Source organism: Pavona decussata, unplaced genomic scaffold, assembly GCF_977016875.1.
Source record: "Pavona decussata unplaced genomic scaffold, jaPavDecu1.1 SCAFFOLD_174, whole genome shotgun sequence".
Classification (NCBI taxonomy): Eukaryota; Metazoa; Cnidaria; class Anthozoa; order Scleractinia; family Agariciidae; genus Pavona; species Pavona decussata.
The window spans coordinates 2,031,968-2,055,660 of record NW_028145585.1 but is presented as its reverse complement, the minus strand read 5'-3'; the positions used below and the strand labels follow the sequence as shown (position 1 = coordinate 2,055,660).

Here is a 23,693-nt window from a genome sequence, read left to right as displayed (position 1 = left end):
ATTTAAAAAGTCGGTAATTCTTTTGCAATCGCTTTATAGTAGCACAATACAGCCGCGCAACGTTACGATTCATTAGAACTTCCTGTGTATCGGTCTTCTATATTTAAGGATATGTTATGGGACACAAACAGCAAACAGACAGGAGGCATACACACGGTAATGAAGATGATAGAAATTTAAAAAGGCCTTATTGATGCGAGTTTCACTTAGGGGTAGTCTTTCCCAGTTGAAATGAAAACTGCTCCCGTAATTACATTTTTGCAATTCTTTCACAAGTATGTAGCGACTGCCGGGAATTGTCCGTCCAGGAAAAAAAAAAACATATCTTTTATTCAACACATTTGGGAAGTTCTTAAAACGTCAATTAACTTATAAGCCTAACGCCCAGCGTTCATTTTAATCAGTCATGGATAAGTTATTGTGCGCAAACAAACTAAACAGACATTCTTAATGGGTGCGACGACAGTACGTCTGCATTACGTAACCCGTTATTTCGATTTTGCCTTACCTTAGTATTCCTGAGGGTTCCACTCGATCAATCGATTTCAAGGACGTACGCCTGTACTTCGAATTAACTTTTAGTTACACAGTAATCAACAGGTTAGCACGGTAATAAAGTGAAACTAGGAAGCGATTCTCAAACTGCGCGTTCAACTCGTTCCAATTGACGCTTTATTGAGGAGAACTCAGTGGTGCGAGGTAGTAACCCAGTGGATCAAGGTATAAATACTCCTTATTGAGTGCGCGCCATGTTTTTAATGATGGTTTTGAGAATTTGACATTTTATCAACGCATAAGATATTTCTTAGTTGATGAATATTTTGGCCATTGTTTTGCTTTAGATATCAATTATTGATGTCGGCAGCCCGGTTGAATTAAGTTTCTTTCTTTTTTTTTTTCGTCGTGTACAAATGAAAGCAGCTGTTTTTTATCGCATCGTATCCTGTTGTATTGCATCAAATTAACGTAGACGGGTTTTTACAAATAGATTTGGAAATCTAAAAAAAAAATAAGCGTTTGCTTTGTTTTCTGGCTAGATGGCGCTGTCAATCACTAGTTTTCAAATTATTTCATGAGTCAATGATCAAAGCAGGTCGGTCTAATCAAACAGAGCGGCGATGAATGCTTAATCAAGCCGCTCAACCGTAATATACAAAATAACCTTTCTGAAATGAAGTTAAACTAATTATAACTATGAGAATTTTAATTCATGCAGGAGCTTTTGCACCCTTGTCGGTTAAGAACGGGCAACCATTATTTAACGAACCCATAGATCATCCCAATTTGTTTGCCCCGTTTAAATGCGACGCGTCCCCGTCATGACGTAGCCTCTTTAACACATCGCATGCACCTCATATTGCCAGCCATGCTTGCCAATCGCGAAACCGGGGCATCTCTCGAAAACATTTTTTTTTTTTGCATAATAGTAAGAATAAGGTTTCCTGCCATTAACTAAAACTGTATTCCTCTACTACTGACTTGTTTTCCCCTTTTCATTCCAACCAGTGCACATTTTGAGATGCCGCGGGAATTCCAAACCAGCATCTTCACTACATATCCTAAGGGTTTGTATCAAGAAATCGATATTTAGTTCACTCTTTGACCGGCAACAGCCTCATGGAGCAGTTTTCGGAATGATGGCATTTTTCTTTCCCTGCTCTCAATTTTTCAAATCTCTTTAACAACATTTTCGGTTCTTAATTGAAGACTGAGCAATCCCATTGGTAAGCAATTCTGGCTATCCACTTCCATACTTATATGACAATTTTATTGGGCTACACTCAGTTAAAAAAAAAACCTCTGTCGAATATATACATGGTAGTGATGAGAGTTTAAAAAGGGGAAAGGACGCGAAAGGGACACTTAGACCATCCATGGCGCCTCAGGTTCTCCTTTTCTCTTCACTGGAGACGAGATTGTCCCTTTTTCTCCATCCGTAACCAAGACAACAGAACCTCTGGCTGTTTTCTTGTAGGACGAGAAGGATATGACGTGGAAGTTTGCGAGGACCCGTATCTGGATGTATTATGTTAGTGAGGTCAGTCCCCTTCCGCCGCCATTTAATCCACTGGCTTGCTAGACGATACCACTGGATTAACAAAGTGAGCATACATGAACTGAACACCGTACTATGGCCAGCGCCACTTTTTACTAGAGATACCTGGGTTACCAGGAATTTTTAAATGACTTGAAAAAAGCTTAAGCATATAAAATAACTTTTTGGGTCAGTTATTAATAGAGAGTTTAGACAATTCAACACTGAGAAAAATTAACGATAGTAAACAGCATGACGTTTCGACGACTTCATATCTTCATTGTCAAAGGAGTAAAATGGAAATAACGGAAAGGCATATTTATAGGTATTGAAAGTGAGAAAATAAATAAGCATGAAAGCATTCAGATAAAGAGTTTCGCGCGAATGGAATCCGCTTGCGTGTTCAGCTCCTGAATGCTTTCATGCTAATTTATTTTCTCACTTTCAACACCTATAAATATGCCTTTCCGTTATTTCCATTTTACTCATTTGACTATGACAATATGAAGTCGTCGAAACGTCATGCTGTTTTACTATCGTTAATTTTCTTGTTGAAATGTTTCTCTAAATCGTTTCTTATCAGAAGTTTAGAAAATGTTTCACAACACCACGTTATAAGCCATTTTCAATGTTGCCAACAATTATATCTAAACATCGTCTGCTGCTAAGAGCAACAAGAAGGCTTGCATCCCAAACTAGAAAACTAACACTTTTTATCTACCTTAAATAAACCGCTTATAAACAGGTTTGGAGGCCCACTGATCGTCTTAAGCCGCGGCCTTAGTTAGACTCTGTTTAAATAATTGGCCCTATGTGTTTTCCATAAAGTAAGTGCATAGAAACATCAACTTGTACTTCTATGCAGCAACGAATAGCGGTGTTTTGTAACATAGCCAGCTAACTCATTCGACGCTTTAACCTGCCTGACTATTCCTACAAACGCATGGCAGTCTGTATCATTTTTCTACATCAAGGTAACACAGAAAGCCGCAAAAGTTTACAATAAAAATTTGTCTCCCAAATCAGCACTCTTAATCCCCAGGGAATTAACGAACGATTTTCGTTCGACTTGTTTATTCTTTTTTTTTTTTTTCACGTTCCCATGCTTCCACCAATAGTGTAGCTCCACTGCTTACTACATAAGCCACATACAACCCACAATTCCATGATTCGTTTGATGAACGGCTAACGCTCAAAACGTCAGCACTCGAATTTCTTTACGGTGGACAAATTTCCTCATCAACTCTGTTGATAAAAGCAAACATTCGTTCCCACTCCTAAAGGTACAGCTCAAAGTTTCTTTACAAACTAACCCCCTTAACTCATAGAATAATTTGTGTTATTTTAAGTGATGATTTCCTCTCTATTTCAGTGTTTCGGGTGTATTAAAACCAAAGAAACTTCATCTGCTCGAGTGAAGACAAGCAAAAAGAGAGTAAGTTTATATTTCCTGCTAGAATAATTGATTAGATATGTCCTATGCTTGGTAAACACATTTCCGTTTTCGTTTGAAAACGGAACTTATTCTTTACGGATTGGTCTTTCGTCGGCACGTATCTGGTGTAAACAATCACCAAAAAAACAACTTTTGCAAAAGCGATCACAAGCAGTAAACATCTGAAGATGGCACTTTTCGAAAACAATGACTTCACGAGATCGTTCCACGGCCATCATTTGCGAAAAGTTCCATTTTCGGTGAGCGATTTCATCGGATACGTGTGGACGACAGGAAAAAATACGGAAAGAAACGCTGGCGTTTTCAAACGAAAACGGACAATCGGGATGAGCAAATACCATTCAAAAACGGTAGATGTGTGTTGACAAATTTTTAAAAAGGAAAAAAGCTTTTGCGTTTTTTAAACAAAAACGGATACGTGTGGACGGGGCCTTTACAAAACAAACCAAAATTCTGTAAACGAAACTAAAAATCTACCAGCGTGGATAAAAACTTTTCATTCAATATGATTGTTAGACTATCAGACAATTTTTGAATGATTAAGATGGGATATTAAATAACCTATTTTATTTCAATTGCCCTCATTGTTTTAGAATGTTAACATAATTCAATTTGATTTGCTATCTTAAACGTTTTGTTTCTGTTGTTTTCCTTTTTAGCGCAAGTGGTTATGAAAAATCTTATCCACCGTTATTTATCCGCAAACAAAAAGGCCTCAAAAGAGGAAGCAATTGAGGAGATCCCTCTCCCAGACGAGCTACAGACCGAGGAACCCAGTGAAGACGTCTGTTCCCCGGATGAGATACAAAACAAACTGATGGAGGTCACAAGGACACTGCAGACACTGCAATTCGCGGTGAAGCAGTTCCAGGCTCCGACGGTAAGATACACACTTAAGTTCTGCAATACTTTCGAGTGGTATACCGTGAAATATCCCACGAGTGACTTGATTTTTTCTTAGGATACACACAAGCCTTTAGGCGAGTGTGTATACAAAGAAAAACCAAGTCACGAGTGGGATATTCACGGTATACCATGAGAAAGCATTGCATAACTAATTAATCCCATGCCACTCATTGAATTAACAAAAAACGTCACTCTTCAATGCTTTCACATGAAATACAATCAGTGAAAAAATATTCAAAAGATTGGCAACGTTTCTTGAAAGCACATAATTTTAATAAAAATTTAAAAAGTATAAATAGGCACTGCTCATTAAATGTTTAAAAGCCTTTTAGCAAAAGGTAAGAAGTTTTTCAGGAAAAATTTGTAGGCCGCGAGGAAAGCCGGGATTTTTTCGTGGAATACTACCCGTTGTATACCGCTGAATATGCAACAGGTTTCTAGCTTTCTGATTGGCTGTATTCTCTGTGGCTTGGGATAAATACCAGTAATAAACAAAGATTAGGGAGTACAGTAAGATGTACAGGCTCTCTCTCCTTTTCCAAGTTGGCGATGATGTCATCCGCCCCTGCAAAATCTTCGGGGATGCCAGATACGCGTCCCAAGATCCATTCATTCATTTTCCCATACAATCTTCACTCCAATCTGTATTAGGAGTCCGTTCTTTCTACGTGGAACGCAACTAGTGTAACCGATGATTAGGAAGCGCGTTTGAGGCCGGGCGTCTCAACATGTTTCATAGTAACTCAGACATTTTCTTTGGCAACGCAAGATAATTAACTTTGCCGGGTAAGAACGGTAACAAAACGATGAAATGAACAAATTTTTAAGAGTAAAAACTTGATATTGGAGCTTTATGAAGATGATAGAAACGTAGCACTGCATCGTTCCTTCAGGCTTTGAAGTAGTATGCCCACGAATTTTTCCTCGCGAAGCGAGGGCCGAAGGCCCGAGCGTAGCGAGGTTAATAAATTTGTCGGGCCGAAGGCCGCGCTTGGGAGCTAAGCCGTGCGAATTCGAGCCGAACATATATTTATATATATGTTTATATATTTCCGTGAAGGTGTCCGTGCAACACAACCTCGTTCCCAGGGTTGGGAAGAAGAGAGACCCTGGGAATGAGGTTGCTTGCAACAGTGCGCAAAGAAAGTATGAATGACGTCAGACAAAAGAAAGGTTGCTAGGCAGCAACAGAAGACAAGATGACGTCAGACGCATTTCGTAGTTGCTATGCAACACAACCGGTTTCAACCGGTCTAAAGCTGTCAGTACTGGTAACTATAAAAGAAAACCGCTGCCTCTCAATGGCGCACTCTCATGTTTATTCATTGAAGGCCGAACGTGTTATTATTCACGGAGTGAAAAATGTTTAGTATTGGTGAAACACGACCAAATTGTGATGCAAATGGACCACAGGAGGACGCACAAGTGACAAGAAATTTTCGCCGAGGGAGATTAAACAACGAAACTCCTGAACAACGTGAAAGGCGTCTTCAGATGCAGCGCGAGCAGCGAAGAAGAAGGAGACATCAGGAAACCAGAGAGCAAAGACAACATCGCTTGGCCCAGCGAAGACAGCGCCGTCAGGAAGAAACAGAGGAGCAGAGGAACCGGAGATTGGAATATCACAGGCAGTACAACCAAGGTAGGCGTGCATTAGAAACTGTAGAAGATAGGCAATTTAGGTTAGATTTAACTCGTGCTCGGTTCAATAACGAAACCCCTGTTGAACGTGAGCTTCGATTACATCGAATTCGAAGTAACCAGGCACAACGACTGATTAATGAGACTGAACAGGAACGAGATTTACGATTACAAACGCTTCGGACAAACCAGGACAACGACTACTTAATGAGACTGAACAGGAACGAAATTTACGATTACAAACGGTTCGGACAAACCAGACACAACGACGGATTAATGAGACTGAACAGGAACGACAAATACGACTACAAACGCTTCGGACAAACCAGACACAACGACTAATTAATGAGACAGAACAGGAACGTGATTTGCGATTACAAACGCTTCGCACAAACCAGTTCATACGAATACAAGCAGAAAGTGAACAGCAAAGACATGACAGATTACAAATCGCTCGGGACAACACTGCCCGTAGAATCGAAGTTGAAACTAACGAGGAACGACAAAACAGACTCCAACTGCTTCAACAAAATGGTGTTATGTACAGAGAGAACGAGAGGCTACAGCATGTACAAGATCAAATTAATCGCGACAGTTATATTTCCAACGGGTGGAGAAATGCAGAACAGCCTTTACACGAGCAGCAATGGGTTCACACTGAGATGGCAAATTTCCATCGTGCAATGAACAAATTAGAACACCGACAATGTGTAACCTGTAAGGAAGCTTGGCCAACCAACAATGGTTTAACACTTCAGAGTTTTGAATGCCTAAGATGTAAACGTGATAAGGGAAATCCCAAATCATTCTCCAAGGAAAATGACATGGATCCGGGTTGCTTACCAACAGCATTACAAGGCTTAACTGAAATTGAGGAAATGCTTATCGCAAGAGCTTGCCCAATAATGTGTGTTTATCGGAAACGTGGAGGACAAAGGGGTTATAAGGGACATGTTTTAAATCTTCCCCAAGACATTCAGGGTTTTCTCTCTAGACTTCCTCCTAATGTCGCACAACTACCTTACCTGATAATTCGAAAACATGGAGCTGACAACACACACAGAGATTGTAGAGTTAGAAGACAGAAGGTACTTGAGGCAATCACATGGCTGAAGGATAACAATCCTTTTTACGCTGACATTCAAATTGACTATGAAGCCCTCCACCGCTTACCCATTGATGGATGTCCGTCAGATCTCCCTACCGCTGAGGATCCAGAGCAAAATGCAGAGGAACATACTGCTGACGAAGACACCTCTCAGAACAATAATGATGGCGAAGATTCTCAGCACAGTCATTCCTTCCTCCCGCTTCCGCAAGCTCAACAGTCAGAACAGGATGCAATAAGGGCTTTAATCAATGGAGAAGATCCATTAGACTGGCCATCCAATGATGGTGATCCTATCAATGAATTCCGTACAGAGGGTTTGGCTACTATGGCATTTCCAACTCTTTTCCCTTATGGAAAAGGGGATCCCACTAAGAAAACACGCCTTCGAGAAGTTTCTTTAACGGAAGGCTTCAAACACCATATTAAGTATGTAGACCGTTCGACAGCAGGAACCTTTTCCTGGCGCTTTGCATCACACCCTCGATTTCCATATTGGGCACTCAACATGAAACAACGCCATCAACTGTTGTCCCAAGCTCGCATCTATCTCAGGCAAAATCCAGAAGACTCCAATTTAACAATCGAGGAACTTCGTCAAATGGTAGGGCAGATGTCAGCCAACCAGCTCATGAATCGCCTTCAACGTTACGTTGCCAAGATTCAAGGGACAAAGCAGTACTGGTATCAGCGCTACCAGGAACTTAAAGCACTCATTACACAAAAAGGGGCTCCCACCTTTTTCTTCACTTTCAGTGCAGCTGACAACTACTGGCCAGATTTACACCGACTGCTACAGGAGCCAAACAATGCAACACCTTCCATTCGTATTAAAGCTGTCATAGACAATCCACACTTGACAGATTCTTACTTTGTTTCAAGACTGGATGAATTTTCCAATGTTTGGCTAGATCGAGTATTGCACACAGAATGGAAGTGGTATCGTTTCGAGTGGCAGGCGCGAGGCAGTATTCATGCACATGGCTGTGCAAAGCTTACAAATGATCCAGGCCTTTGCAACCTCGTAAACACAGCTGTGCAAGGGTGGAAACTAGAGCGAATTCTGCAACTGCAAATGGAACAACCAACCTATGAACAGATGGCAGCTGACTTTCAACCCCAAATTGAAGCAGGACATCAAGCAACAACAACTGTTATCAATTATGCAGACTGGTTAGTAACCACAATTAATGAGGCCATTCCCCAGGAAAACTGGGTTGTCCCTTCCCCACATCCATCATCTTTACTTATTGAAAATGTGCAAAATTTCAATGATGACTACCAAGCCCTTGTCAATTCAGTTGAACGTCACACAAAATGCAGTACAGCATACTGCTTTCGGAAGAAACCTGGACAGGAAGCAACATGCCGCTTCAATTTCCCAAAGGACTGTCAAGAAGAAACATCTCTCGACTTCCAACTGATAAGAAAAGCTGGCAGCGATGACCATGAACTGACAGTTGAAGAAGTCACCCAAGCTCGAGTTAAAGTAACCCTAACTACTAAACGTAATGATAATCGTATTAACTCCCACAACCGAGTAATGCTACAGCACTGGAGAGCCAATGTTGACCTTCAAGCAATTGTTGATACTGACCAATGCATTCGCTACATGGCTAAGTATGCTACTAAAGGTGAACCAAGATCCCAGTCAGCCACTGAAATCCTGAGTCTCTGTGTAAACAAGCTTCGGGACACAGACATGGCAACAACTGCATTGCGAAGTGCAATGGTCCAAGTTGTTGGAGAGCGTGACATAGGATCACAAGAAACCGCTCACCTGCTTCTTGGGAAACCCTTGTATTCATCAACATTCTCGTTTCTATGTGTGTCATTAGATGGTAGTCGAAGAGTTCGGACAGGGCAAGACGAAAATGACAATCAAGGCGATGATGCATTAGATCCTTCAGTACTTGATGCTTATGCTGTTCGAGCTAACTGGCGAGAACAGACCCCAAATATTCTTGATCTCAACTTAGTTCAATTTGCCTCAGCTTACTATGTGTCGAAGGGAGAGCTCAAACGTCGTAAACAAGAAGTAATCATTCGAACATTTCCCAATTCTTCCCCCAATCCATCTGGACAGAACTATGGAAAGTACTGTAAATATCAGCTGATTAAATACAAACCTTGGTCTGGTGAAGTTAATACTGCTTGGAATGGACTTCACGACTCAGATGACATTTACATACAATGTTACCATGCATTCCTTACATCGGACAACGCTGGAGATTACATGCCCATGTTAGCGCAAGAGCAACAACAAGCTCGGCGTTACACTGAGGAAGAACAAGACGATGATGATGAGGAAGATGATGAACCACAGCATGAAGAAGAACCGGAAGAGTGGATGCTCCTGTGTCGCTTAAATCAACAATATGACCAAAGTGTATCACAAGAAAACCCCACTCAGTAAAACTTCCACTTTGACTGGACAACAGCAGGAAGGACAATGCCTGCTGGTTTAGTTCGTGACTCTGCAAATTGGATCACAAAAAGGAGAAATGAAGCACGCGAAGACCCAACTGTTGTACACAGGAGACAACACCAGCCTGTTAATCTAGAACAACTAAATGTAGATCAGCGCCTTGCTTACAACATAGTTGCTATGCATCATGCAGCCCTCAACAGTGAGGCACCAAATGACCCTCTTCGCATGATAATTACAGGAACAGCAGGATCGGGCAAGTCATTTTTAATCAATGCATTAATGACCATTCTAGGAGATAAGTGTAAGCTGACAGGGACTACTGGAATTGCTGGATACAACATTCAGGGTTGCACATTACACTCTGCGTTGCAGCTGCCAGTGCGTAACCACAACAATTCAGACTTACAAGGACAAGCACTACAACGTTTACAACTTCGCTTCACTGGCAAGCATTACCTTATTACTGATGAGATGTCTATGCTAGGACAGAGGACATTGGCTTGGGTCGATAAGCGTCTGCGCCAGGCTACAGGTAAGCTTAATGAACCACTTGGAGGAATTTCAATGATCTTGCTTGGAGATTTTGCACAATTGCCACCTGTTGGGGACAAGCCTATTTTTCAACATCGCCCAGTTCAATTCTAGGTCAACATGGTTATTCAATATATACTCTTTTCGAAACAGTTGTGATGCTAAGGCAAAACATTAGACAGGCAGGAAATAATCCACCGGCTGAAGTTTTCCGAGAACTTCTCATGCGTATGCGAAATGGCCAGAGCACGCAATGCGACTGGCAACAACTTTGCGAAGTACACCACAGCACATCAACATGGACAACTTCAAAGATGCACCACGGTTATTTTTCGACAAGGCAAGTGTAGCAAACTACAATTATGAGAAACTTAGCAACCTAGCAACACCAGTTGCTCGCATCTCTGCTGTTCATTCAGGCAGAAATGCAAAGGCTGCTACATCAGATGATGCTGGAGGTCTTGAGGCTGTCACATTTCTTGCAAGAGGAGCAGCTGTAATGCTAACATGTAACCTTTGGCAGGAAGTTGGACTGTGTAATGGTGCAGCAGGTGTTGTACATGAACTCATCTTCCATCCTGAGCGCCCTCCCCCCTGTTTGCCTATTGCAGCACTGGTGGATTTTCAGCACTACACAGGACCACCTTTCCTGCACACATACCCTCAGATTGTCCCAATACCATCACACTTATTTGAATGGGAAACTGAAGGCCAACGATTGTCAAGACAGCAACTGCCACTCCGTTTAAGCTATGCAATGACCATTCACAAGTCGCAAGGCCAAACATTATCTTCAGCGGTTATTGACTTTGGAAAAGCAGAAAAAGCTGCAGGATGTAGTTTTGTGGCACTCTCTAGAGTACGCTCTTTAGATAATGTAGTTCTACAGCCATTGTCCTTTCAAAGACTCCAGGCAATAGCTAAAAGCAAGCAATTACAGCAAAGGCTAAGAGAAGAGGAACGATTACAACAACTGGCTGATATCACCGCACGTCAATATCAGAACCGCGATTAATTTGCTCAATCGGCAACCACCCATATTTTACAAATGAAGCCTCATCTTAAAATCTCATACAGGCAGTATCTAAATGCTACATATTTTTTTTTCTTCTTAAGGTAAGTGATTACAAGAAAAGTCCACTTTTGAAAATTTTTTATTTCAGCATAAAATTTATTTCATACATTTTAGTTCAGCTAGTGTTCCCAGTATAGATGTAGCATAAACATGTATCTTAACATTCTAACCTCTTCTGCAAGGTAAGTGACAACAAAATTGCAGTTCAATGCAAAGACATAACTTTTGTCATTTAGTACTTTTTGCTCAATATCAAAATTATTTATCCAGGCTACAGTAAAAACAACTTCATTACTGAATAGTAATGAGATGAGAGTAACAGGAATGGACTTCTTTGACAAAAAAATAGTAATATCTTATCCATTCAATTTTCCCTCAGTATTGCCTCGCAACTATTCACTGACCACTCATAACAAAGAGAAAATTACGTCACTGTTATAATTGAAGGAGTGTGCGAAATAAGGCCTAAATGACTTTTGATGTAGGGTAAAATTCTCCTTTTGTTTCACAAGCGAATGCAAGGAAATTTGGAAGGAGAATTTAGCAATTTATCAGAAGTAACTAAGTGCTTTTTTCCAGGCACCTCTTCAATTACAATCACTTCCCATACTGCCAACTGAAATTGTATTCTTCAAAGCAACCGCAATCACATGTTATCACTACAATGTACATATTTTGTTTATGCAAATAAAGCAGTTGCAACTATAACAAATGTTGTACTTATTGATTAGCATGGAAGCATGGACGGTATGGGGGGGGGGGGGGGGGGTGGTTGGGTTGAAGTTTTACCAACCCAAATATATCAAATGTTGTACTTATTGATTTGTATGGTGGGAGGGGGGGGGGGGGGGGGTTGCGGGGTTGTAGAGCACAAAGATTAGCTACGGTTACATGTACCATCTTCTAAGAGCTCTCTGTTAAATATCATTTGCAAAGTATTGTACACTTCTACCAACCCTTTCACTATCAACATATCAGAGCTAATTCTCCTAAGTAATTTTATTCCTGAGAGTTTGGTGTCATAGCAAGACACTACCCCCTTATTCTTTTTATTTCCTTAATTCTTATTACCTGTCTGTAGATGTCTGCTTGACAGTGTATTGAAATTATAAGGAGCATTTAAAATAATGCAGATCACTTCTGTTAGTGATAGGATTGGTGGGAAAGGGAGACCGTTGCGCAGGATAACCATTATTTTGCCCTCTGTTAAATGCTTACACTATTGAGTGAATACTTCTCAAATCCGTGAAGACTAAGGAGATCAATGCAATTTATAGAACCTTCTGGTCAGGGATGCACCATTACAATTGTGAGGGGGAGAACTGTCTGGAAAGATATGTATGTTTTTCACAACCAGAAGGGTGCAATCCTTTTTCATACTTCCTTTCCAATGCAGGATTCTCTTTGCCTACATGTTGGTTTTCCACGATTTTTTTTTCCTGATTTGGGACACCCCCCACCCTCCTTCACATTTCTAATGCTGTATACCTAACGTGCTGTTAACTACAGTGTATCACTCCCATAGTCTGTGAGAATGACATCACACAGAGTGGGTGTGGCAAAACCAATTTAAGCAGGGTGGGGCTGTTTAAAGAAGAACACGAGACCATTGATATTTTCTAGCTGCCTTTGCCTTTTCCCTACAAATCAACTGTACACCTACCCCGAGCTTCGCGAGGTTTTGCGAGTCACGTATTTCTAGTTTAAGAATGACTGAATAAATGCATTTACCTTCTTCTAATTGATAACTACGTTGAAACGGAAATGTAACACCAACGCAAGAGTCTCTTAGCAGATAATCCAAAATGTACAGCGTAAATATACTTCCAGTTTATATTCAAATTTGAATCGCTGTTGTATGAAAATGTATGTCTTCTTCTATAATGTATGTCTTCTTGGATGAATGTCAAAGCCAAGTTCAATTCTGGTGATACCTTTATAGGCGCGTTTGCTTTCCATGTTGTGCAGTGGCCTGTTTAGTGATAGCATTAGTGCCATTGAAATGTTGGATATACACTGTAAGCCCTGTAATACAAGTGAGATTTGAAAACTTCTGTCGAAATTCAACAAAATTTAAAAACTAAATATTGAGTGCCAGTATTTTGACCATTTCATTGGCCACTCCCGTCAACAAGACATTTGTCAGTAATAATCGGAAATAAGAGGATGATTTTCGGTCGGAGACTTTCCGGAAAACCTTTCCGAAAATCGTCTGTTTTGAACATTCCTAAGTGAGTGTAATATCACTGAAACTGGCATGTATAAATGTGTGCTGTGTAGGCACATGTTATGCTTTGTCGATTGCCGGTCGTTGTGCTACATCTTTTTAATATAGGCATATACTCCAATATTTGAGTTCAATTATACAAATATTGCGATACGCAGACGTTTTACCTGAATTCGAGTCACGTTTAGAGCGACAAAATAAGTTCGGGCGGGTACCGCCTTTTTATGATAGACTTTGGCAAACTTTTCTGTATTCACACAAGCCTTTTAGCGAGTGTGTGCAGTCTAAAGCATTGCATATTTAACTGAATTAGGACATTCACTGTCTTTTATTCTTTTTCAGAAAGAGAAAAGGGACCAGGAAACCGAAGTTAGACATGCAAACGGAAGTGAAGAAGCCGGATTCTAAAAAACGCTCAGCTTGTACTCAGTTTAGTTCATTCATACCCACGCGATGATTTTCTTGCATAGTTCGTGTATGATGGTAATATTGATATGGAGGTAACTAATTCTAGTGAGCGATGAGCTGTCCACTTTCATCATATCTGTAGGATATCTCCCTGCCAAAAAACTGTGAACGCAGCATCTTCCCAACGTTTCTTTGACCAAGCTGTAGCCTGCGTGACAGGCGCTAGAAAGAGGCAGCGTTTACACGAACGCGGTTTCATTTGTAACCGCATCGCTTTCGATGCGGTTACACATTCCGTTTACACGACGCCGGTCGAGACTGTTACCGAAACCGGGTCGATTTGAAAACGCTGACAAAAGTGGAGCGTTTTTCAAAACAATACGGTTTCAGCTGTCGTCTAAACGGCGAAACTGCATCGATTTGAATACGGTTACTATTTTGGCGCGAAATTTCACTTGGGCGCGAAGATTCAAAATGGTGAACCTCGGCCGTTTTACAGATTTTGTACTCGTTAGTTACTTTCAAACGTTCAAGAGGAGTTCTACTTCGTCGTCAGTCCATGTGAATTGTGCGCTATTTCTCGCCATGTTGCCAAAAACATAATGGCGGCGTAATAATCGAACACAGATCCCCTTCCTCAATAATGAGTGCCTGGGAACCAGATCGGCATAACGTTAGCAATGAAAACGGTGAGATTGGCACTGTGTAAACGCTTTGAAACCGTTTCGTTTTCGATGTGGTTTTAAGGGTCAGTATAAAACCGTGGCGATTAGAAACCGCGCTCGTGAAGGGAGAAGGGAAATCGGGCGTGTGCGCGACCCGCGGGGAATGCGAAGGAGAAGGGAAAACTTTCCCCGCGAGTCGCGTGGGCGACTCCCTTTTTTGCGAAGCATAAAGGGAGGCGACTATGACACGTGACAGTCTCTTACAATATTAGCTGAAACTGGTTATCTTTAACGTTTTGCCGATGGCACCTTAAGCCAAGAATCATAAGACAACTTGAATTGAAAAGACATTCACAAATTAAAATCCTGCAAAACGATTGTAGTCAAACCACAAATTGACTCCAGAAAAGGAAAGACATAGACATGTTTTCAAGGACATGCACCGCACGATATTCAGTATTAATAGCTGTGGATCTACTGGAGAGGATGCGTTGGAAGGGAAGTACGGACCACTAGTTTGGTAAAATTATGGTCCACTTCAAATGGGAACATTTTTGCACCCCCTGCCCAAGCCCTACCATTTTCCGCAGTGTTTCCCACAAAAGAACAATTCTTAATCCGCCAATGCATAGCTTCCCTTTCTATAAAAGGGGATATTCCAGTTTCTGTTGGAGAGAGCTTAACGAGTCCTTACCTCCGCTACCCCACCGCCCAACCACCCTTCGTATGGTTTCTTTTGGAATGTCAAATATCTTTTTTTTTGCCCTGGGTCGAGAGCAACTGCCCAAGCAATTGTTTGATTGTTGGAGGGGGGGGGGGGGGGGGGGCAATAATAATAGCCAACGTCCCCCAAACCTTCCCACAATCGCTTGGGCAGCTACTCTCGACCCAGGCCATCACTCTTTTTCAAAGTGGACTATGCAAGGCCCGTGTGTAGAGCAACAGGTTTTTTTTTTTCTATAGGCGCTCTCAGAATGAGTGTTACCACCAAGCTTAAAATGTGGTAAGAATAGAAACCAAATGCTATTTACAAAAAATGGTAGAAACTTTATTGTACATTGACGAAGAAATATAATACCGTTACCTCAACATCCCCTTTGCCAAATTATATTTGGGAATTCCAATACATAGAAACTGGTATCGATGTCAAAAAAGTATTAACTCAAAGATTACACGAGTAAACATAGAAAAGAAATACTCAAGGAACTTGTACATCTGTATGTTCGTTAAGACTAATAACATTGGACCATACAATTAATCAAAATTAAAATAATGCACTTAGTGTGTATGTACACTCCTGTAAACAATTGGTTACAGAGATTCTATATTCGTCTGTAATGGCGTAATTCATTCACCCTTTAAGCCCCAGTATCAACAGACATACTCTCCTTACTAGTCTTGATACATTTCTTATGATACTGGTTGGGAGAATATGTTTCACATTAAGGAATTTTATCTTTGATGGATTAAGTAGTGACCGTTTGTAAGGAGAAATTATCAGCTGCTCGCTACTGGGACTTAAAAGCTTAAAAAAAAACTAATGACGGATAATATATCATAACTTGCTTCCTCACTGTTATACAGCGATTGAACGTACTATGCCCTTAAATGTAAAGATTCTTTTCGTTTTTAAAGTAGCCGAAATATCTTTCTTCTCCGAATGCAACAATTTATCTACTAAAGCAATAAAACTAATAACTGCGAGCTCTTGTTCGAGTTATCCCAGCAGAATAATTTAATAGTTTTATATCCTACACAACTCCTACATTATGAGAAATGTTATTTTAGTTAAAACTATCCAAAGGAAACTCTTCTTATCGGTTAAAAAAAACATTTTTTTCAGTATCAGTTTTCGCGCGACTTCTCTACTCATACAATAACTAAAGTAAATAAACCCCTTCAGACGGCTGGTATGTCGGCTGATAATGTCCGTGGCTGATATTGTCCGAAAAATGAATATTTGGCCGAGAAGCGAAGCTTCGAAGGCAAATGTGAAATTTTGAGGACAATCTCTCAGCCAAGGACATTATCAGCCGACATACCAGCAAGCCAGAAAGGGGTTTATTTATTTTATAACCCTCCCATTATTTTTATATCGTGCGAAAACCGCATGTTTGGTTGACATTTTTGTACTTTCCGGAACGGCATTTGTTACCAGCTTTTTGCTATAACCATGACCGGACATCTACAAAACGAGTTTGATTTTCTTCCATGTAAAATAATAAAGATGAAAAGGTGAAACTCTTGAACTGGCTTTTTTTCCGCTGGCTTTGTTTCTTTTCAATGGAAATAATAGGAGGGCAAATATCGATGCAGGCGGGGGTTATTGCGTGTTAATCGTCCTGTGAATTTGCACCACGTGACGTAAAGTAGCCAATAAAATCGCGCGAAAATTGATGGGTGGGTTATAAAGGCTGATAGCTCCGATTAGAGAGCCAGTCAGGGTGCGCAAATGTTCATATCTAGGGGCTGTTTATAATAACTAAGATCATTTTTTCTAAAACCGGCTAACACCTTACCAAACTGAGACTCAAGTCAACAATAATCTGAAATTTGTGTCGACTTGCGAGTCAGGTTGGCAATCAATTACACAAATATCGCCTGAGTATTGTTTAAAGTGACGCGTCGAGTGAACAGAGAGAAATAACGTGATTTGTCCACTCCCACAACTACTCAGTGAGAACAGTTCAATCACTCTATTATAGAGCTTGTGCTACAACTGTGGAGTTATTTTGCAGCATTGACAATTAAAAGTATTAAATTATTATATACACAGTTTCTATCACGTACCCCGATACTACGTCATGTAAATTACATTGCGTCCCCTCTGTACTACACGTAGTGACTTTTCTTATTCAGTTTACGAGAAAACACGCTAACTACAGGAACGCGTGACCTACTGTCTTGTTTATTAATTTGCATGTTCAATATGGGAGGAGTCTCTCTATAAATCATAACTGTAACAAAGTTAACGACGGCAACTACCTATTTGAAACTACATCTGGCAGATGGGCAATTCCTCAATGAAGTACAATGGGTTCACCAGCATTTAACTAGCTGTTTAGTGGATAAAGTTGCGTTTTGCTGGAAGTAAAAAAAAAAAAAAGCCGTTGAATATTTTTAATCTCAAACAAGGTTTTAAGGCAATAAAGCTACGTAATTGGCAATTTTAGCCGCTAAGAGATGGCAAAAACTTTATTAAAATTGATTTCCAAGCAGTTCAAAATAAAAGCATCGCATCGCCGATTTTGGAAATGGTAACGTGAAGGGAAATTCAAGGTTTGTATACTATAAAAGACGCTTGAAATCAGGTTTGATAACGTTTTACCATCTGTAACGTCGCTTGCCATGGGTAACCGCTTTAAACTAGGTTTACAAAATATATAAGTAGAAAAATACCAATTTTGCGCCATTAGGTTTGGTATTAACAGAGCAATAACTTGAAAGGTCCAACCCATGGAGGTAAGCCACTGAGCCAAGTTTGTCCATTTAAAAAGGCACTAAATCAGATGGCCGGCGGGCGCCTGCTAATGAGAACTCCATCTTGTTCGAATAAGATTTTTGGTAGTGATGAAAAGCCAAGAACTTATTTTTAAAATGGCGCTTAGACATTCAACTTATTTCACAATGTAAAGAAAAACTTGCATCAGTTTCAGGCATTGATTTAAGTCACTTACGCTCTTCTTCGCGGCAAAAAGCGACGGCTGACGTTACAGACGTGGCCAGCGCAAGGGGAAAATCATCACAGCCAGGTTATGTTTAGAAACACTTCAAGCCTCGCCTTTTCACTTCGATTGTTTCGTCAACACGAATCTCATTCTTGCAATATCGTTTCAATTAGTATCTAGAAAAGCCTTGCATGTACTTCATTCACATCATCTTGTGCAAGTCGCTGTAAATTAGCGCTGAGTTGGCGGGTCCAAGAGGAAAGTGTTTTCTGATAATACTCTCTCGTCCTGATATTCAGCACTGGATGTCAGGAGACTATCCCACAATGACTTAACGTAAGGACGTAGAATGGCGGCAAGGACTCCAGACCACAACTTTAAATACTCTCTACTTGAGTTGCTGGAGAAAGCGCAGGGTGTCCAGGGGTCAGCGATGGCCTGTTAAAAGACTCTCACTCAGTGGGGATTAAAAGAAAGCTAACCTGAGAGCAAACGCGATAATAAAACACGCGCAGATTGAATTCGAGGCGAATAATGAAGATCTATTTTGATCATGAGTTTGTCTGGGAGTCGCCATCTTTAATTCATTCTCTGTTTTATACTCAGAATACTGCAATCAAATTCACGAAGGAAGCTCTTAGCTTTCTGACCGGTTGTCGTGCTGCATTTCTTCATCCTCACGTTTAAAGCTCTCCCCTTTAGATTTAAATGCTGTAAAGATACAGCGTTATTCTCGTAATTTCCTTTTCTCCTGGGCTGAGTAGCTCGAAGCATGGTTAGCGCTAACCATTGGTTAAGAGGTATTAAAACCTATCGGTTGTCATGGTATTTAACCCGGGTTAGCGCTAACCATGCTTCGAGCAACTGGGCCCTGGGCTTTACTTATCTTTCGCTCATTCTCGTCCTTGCTGGATCTATGTTTAACTTCCTTCTATTGTTGTTTATTTTATCGATCTCACTTCTCCCAACAAGGACGTCTAGCTACGTTCATTAATCAAAGCGAGAAAGCAGTGAACCTTAACTGGGTAGAATCAAGAGGTATAAGGGCATCAGATCTATCAATAAATATAAATATCGCACTACTGTAGCTTCTGTGCCAAGGGTATTGGCACATATTTAAAACGAAATACCCTCAAGTGGATGTTGATACTGTTCCCAGACAACCAGCGGTTTGGCATCTTCTAGTTCAATCTAAGGCAGCTTCATCAGCGGAAAGATACACCAAATACACAAAAAACAGAGAAAAGAAACTCAAGGCAGTTAGTGGGTGTTTTTCACCTTAAAATTCACATGTTATTTCAAGTGCACGCGGCTCTGACTGAAGTGCCGACTTCAAGTCTTTCCTTTCAAGTTGTGTAACCCCAAGTGAACGGTAGCTATCAGCCGTCAATGAGTGTTTTTCACCAAACAATTCACCTCTGATTTCAAGTACACACTGTTTTGAATGAAGTGCCGGCTTGAAGTCTTTCATTTCATGTTGTGTAACCCCAACTCGATCGTAGCTGTCTGCCGTGAGTGAGTGTTTTTCACCCAACAATTCACGTCTGATTTCTGAGTACACGCTGGAGTGACTGAAGTGCCGACTTGAAGTCTTTCATTTCATGTTGTGTAACCCCAACTGAATCGTAGCTGTCAGCCGTCAGTGAGTGTTTTACACCAAACAATTCACGTTCGATTTCAAGTGCTCGCTGTTTTGACTGAAGTGCCGACTTGAAGTCTTTCATTTTATGTTGTGTAACCCCAAGTGAATGGTAGCTATCAGCCGTCAGTGAGTGTTTTTCACCAAGCAATTCAGGTCTAATTTCAAGTGAACGCTGTTTCACTGAAGTGCCAACTTGAAGTCTTTCATTACATGTCGTCTAACCCCAAGTGAATAGTAGCTATCAGCCGTCAGTGAGTGTTTTTCACCAAACAATTCACGTCTGATTTCAAGTGCACGCTGGAATGAATGAAGTGCCGACTTGAAGTCTTTCATTTCAAGTCGTGTAACCCCAAGTGAATGGTAGCTATCAGCCGTCAGTGAGTGTTTTTCACCAAGCAATTAAGGTCTAATTTCAAGTAAACGCTGTTTGACTGAAGTGCCAACTTGAAGTCTTTCATTTCATGTCGTCTAACCCCAAATGAATAGTAGCTATCAGCCGTCAGTGAGTGTTTTTCACCAAACAATTCACGTCTGATTTCAAGTGCACGCTGGAATGACTGAAGTGCCGACTTGAAGTCTTTCATTTCATGTCGTCTAACCCCAAGTGAATAGTAGCTATCAGCCGTCAGTGAGTGTTTTTCACCAAACAATTCACGTCTGATTTCAAGTGCACGCTCGAATGACTAAAGTGCCGACTTGAAGTCTTTCATTTCATGTCGTCTAACCCCAAGTGAATAGTAGCTATCAGCCGTCAGTGAGTGTTTTTCACCAAGCAATTCAGGTCTGATTTCTGAGTACACGCTGGAGTGACTGAAGTGCCGACTTGAAGTCTTTCATTTCATGTTGTGTAACCCCAACTGAATCGTAGCTGTCAGCCGTCAGTGAGTGTTTTTCACCAAACAATTCACCTCTAATTTCAAGTGCACGCTGCTCTGACTGAAGTGCTGACTTAAAGTCTTTCATTTCATATTGTGTAACCCCAAGTGCATGGTAGCTGCCAGCCATCAGTGAGTGTTTTTCACCAAACAATTCACGTTCGATTTCAAGTGCTCGCTGTTTTGACTGAAGTGCCGACTTGAAGTCTTTCATTTTATGTTGTGTAACCAGAAGTGAATGGTAGCTCTCAGCCGTCAGTGAGTGTTTTTCACCAAACAATTCACGTCTGATTTCAAGTGCACGCTGGAATGACTGAAGTGCCAACTTGAAGTCTTTCATTACATGTCGTCTAACCCCAAGTGAATAGTAGCTATCAGCCGTCAGTGAGTGTTTTTCACCAAACAATTCACGTCTGATTTCAAGTGCACGCTGGAATGAATGAAGTGCCGACTTAAAGTCTTTCATTTCAAGTCGTGTAACCCCAAGTGAATGGTAGCTATCAGCCGTCAGTGAGTGTTTTTCACCAAGCAATTCAGGTCTAATTTCAAGTAAACGCTGTTTGACTGAAGTGCCAACTTGAAGTCTTTCATTTCATGTCGTCTAACCCCAAGTGAATAGTAGCTATCAGCCGTCAGTGAGTGTTTTTCACCAAACAATTCACGTCTGATTTCAAGTGCACGCTGGAATGACTGAAGTGCCGACTTGAAGTCTTTCATTTCAAGTCGTGTAACCCCAAGTGAATGGTAGTTCTCAGCCGTCAGTGAGTGTTTTTCACCAAACAATTCACGTCTGATTTCAAGTGCACGCTGGAATGACTGAAGTGCCGACTTGAAGTCTTTCATTTCATGTCGTCGAACCCCAAGTGAATAGTAGCTATCAGCCGTCAGTGAGTGTTTTTCACCAAGCAATTCAGGGCTGATTTCTGAGTACACGCTAGAGTGACTGAAGTGCCGACTTGAAGTCTTTCATTTCATGTGGTGTAACCCAAACTGAATCGTAGCTGTCAGCCGTCAGTGAGTGTTTTTCACCAAACAATTCACGTCTGATTTCAAGTGCGCCCTGGAATGACTGAAGTGCCGACTTGAAGTCTTTCATTTCATGTCGTGTAACCCCAAGTGAATGGTAGCTGTCAGCCGTCAGTGAGTGTTTTTCACCAAACAATTCACGTCTGATTTCAATTGCACGCTGTTTTGACTGAAGTGTCGACTTGAAGTCTTTCATTTCATGTTGTGTAACCCCAAGTGAATGGTAGCTATCAGCCGTCAGTGAGTGTTTTTCACCAAGCAATTCACGTCTGATTTTAAGTGCACGCTGTTTTGACTGAAGTGCCAACTTGAAGTCTTCCATTTCATGTTGTGTAACCCCAACTGAATGGTAGCTCTCAGCAGTCAGTGGGTGTTTTTCATCAAACAATTCACGTCTGATTTCAAGTGCACGCTGCTCTGACTGAAGTGCTGACTTAAAGTCTTTCATTTCATATTGTGTAACCCCAAGTGCATGGTAGCTGTCAGCCATCAGTGAGTGTTTTTCACCAAACAATTCACGTTCGATTTTAAGTGCTCGCTGTTTTGACTGAAGTGCCGACTTAAAGTCTTTCATTTCATGTTGTGTAACCCCAACTGAATCGTAGCTGTCAGCCGTCAGTGAGTGTTTTTCACCAAACAATTCACCTCTAATTTTAAGTGCACGCTGCTCTGACTGAAGAGCTGACTTAAAGTCTTTCATTTCATATTGTGTAACCCCAAGTGAATGGTAGCTCTCAGCCGTCAGTAAGTGTTTTTCACCAAACAATTCACGTGTGATTTCAAGTGCACGCTGGAATGACTGAAGTGCCGACTTGAAGTCTTTCATTTCAAGTCGTGTAACCCCAAGTGAATAGTAGCTATCAGCCGTCAGTGAGTGTTTTTCACCAAGCAATTCAGGTCTGATTTTAAGTGAACGCTGTTTGACTGAAGTGCCAACTTGAAGTCTTTAATTTCATGTCGTCTAACCCCAAGTGAATAGTAGCTATCAGTTGTCAGTAAGTGTCTTTCACCAAGCAATTCAGGTCTGATTTCAAGTGAACGCTGTTTGACTGAAGTGCCAACTTGAAGTCTTTCATTTCTCGTCGTCTAACACCAAGTGAATAGTAGGTATCAGCCGTCAGTGAGTGTTTTTCACCAAGCAATTCAGGTCTGATTTCAAGTGAACGCTGTTTGACTCAAGTGCGAACTTGAAGTCTTCCATTTCATGTTGTGTAACCCCAACTGAATGGTAGCTCTCAGCAGTCAGTGAGTGTTTTTCACCAAATAATTCACGTCTGATTTCAAGTGCACGCTGGAATGACTGAAGTGCCGACTTGAAGTCTTTCATTTCAAGTCGTGTAACCCCAAGTGAATGGTAGCTCTCAGCCGTCAGTGAGTGTTTTTCACCAAACAATTCACGTCTGATTTCAAGTGCACGCTGCTCTGACTGAATTGCTGACTTAAAGTCTTTCATTTCATATTGTGTAACCCCAAGTGCATGGTAGCTGTCAGCCGTCAGTGAGTGTTTTTCACCAAACAATTCACGTTCGATTTCAAGTGCTCGCTGTTTTGACTGAAGTGCCGATTTGAAGTCTTTCAATTTTATGTTGTGTAACCTAAAGTGAATCGTAGCTATCAGCCGTCAGTGAGTGTTTTTTACCAAACATTTCACCTCTGATTTCAAGTGCACGCTGTTTTGACTGGAGTGCCGACTTGAAGTCTTTCATTTCATGTTGTGTAACCCCAACTCGATCCTAGCTGTCAACCTTCAGTGAGTGTTTTTCACCAAACAATTCACGTCGTATTTCAATTGCACGCTGGTCTGACTGAAGTGCCGACTTAAAGTCTTTCATTTCATGTCGTGTAACCCCAAGTGAATAGTAGCTATCAGCCCTCAGTGAGTGTTTTTCACCAAACAATTCACGTCTGATTTCAAGTGCAGGCTGGAATGACTGAAGTGCCGACTTGAAGTCTTTCATTTCATGTTCTGTAACTCCAAGTGAATGGTAGCTATCAGTTG

General features: G+C 41.0%; 1 long non-coding RNA gene across 1 annotated transcript; it reads left to right on the top strand.

Moving 5' to 3' along the window:
- Positions 1-4,160: 4,160 nt before the first annotated feature.
- LOC146463946 (uncharacterized) lies at positions 4,161-14,048 on the top strand. Its single transcript, XR_014856799.1, has 2 exons — positions 4,161-4,371; positions 13,753-14,048. It is a non-coding gene; the product is annotated as an uncharacterized LOC146463946 (long non-coding RNA).
- Positions 14,049-23,693: the final 9,645 nt, after the last annotated feature.